The sequence below is a fragment of the Pyxicephalus adspersus genome, chromosome 4, assembly GCF_032062135.1.
Source record: "Pyxicephalus adspersus chromosome 4, UCB_Pads_2.0, whole genome shotgun sequence".
In the NCBI taxonomy this organism is placed as follows: Eukaryota; Metazoa; Chordata; class Amphibia; order Anura; family Pyxicephalidae; genus Pyxicephalus; species Pyxicephalus adspersus.
In genome coordinates this window covers 136884817-136885983 of record NC_092861.1, presented here as the reverse complement: position 1 = coordinate 136885983, position 1167 = coordinate 136884817, and positions in this window count along the sequence as shown.

The following is a 1167-nucleotide window of genomic DNA, read 5'->3' as shown; positions in this document are numbered from 1 at the left end:
ACTAAAGATTTGCAAAATTCAACTGACTAGGCCAGCGGTCGCCAACCAGTAGTCCACGAGAAAATGTTGGTGGTCCACAGACAAATTTGTCAATTTGCAATTTTTATGTTTTATTAAAAATAAACAAAAAAATATACTAATAAAATCCTAAATTTTGAATGTCAATTTTCCCTTTTATATAGCACTAATTACATGAACTGTACTAGAGACTGAAAAACAAGGGAGGCGCAGCGTGACGTCAGTGTAGTCTTAAATTGTATGAGGCAACCGTTACCGAGCCGTACACTTCAGTATTGTTTCCACCATTACAACAGTTTTACCCCGCTCCTCCAATACCGATTCTCATCCGATTGTTTTATTTTATTTGTTTATTTCTCAGATGCTCTTTTAGGTAAGTATGACCTTAACTGTGTATTTTCTTTACCTGTTATTTTTAAAGGCATCAAATAGTTTGACTTTGATAACTATCATTTCTTGTTTGATCTAAGATTGGAATGAAATAAACCCATAATGAGTGGGAAAAAGCTAACAAATATTTTGCATTTCTTTAGTAATACCAAGGATAATGCAACTAATGATAATAGTAACAATAGTAATACTTCACTTAACCATGAGCTGATTAATGAATCAGAGCCACCACAGTCCTTGTCAGCACCATTAGGAAGATCATTATTGTACAAATGTATTTTTTTTAAAAATTCATATAAATGGTCGGCTGGATTTTAAATTATGAATTTAGTTGTCCATGAGGTCCGAAAGGTTGGGGATCGCTGAACTAGGCAGCTATCTTGGTTCACGGCAGCTTGTTAAATTCTACCTAAAATATCCAAAACCCAATCTTAGAGGTTAACTCTGCATCATATGAACATGAAGGGGTTTGTTGGGAAGCTTATGGTGGATTCATAAGGGGTGAATGGATACTAGCCCTGTCCCAGGGAATGACTACAGGGGGACATCAGCACCCCTTATATATTCCCCCTTATATAATAGTTTGATATAAATAAAGTGTAAAACAAATCAAACTAATTAAAATATGAAACTGCTTTAGAAGTTACACAGCATAGTCCTAAGAAGACTTAGATATTCAGAGCATGTCTTCTTTTGTTCTTCTAACAAGCCACTTAATGGCCAGTTGGGTGATGTGAGAGGTGACAGCACAAGAAATAT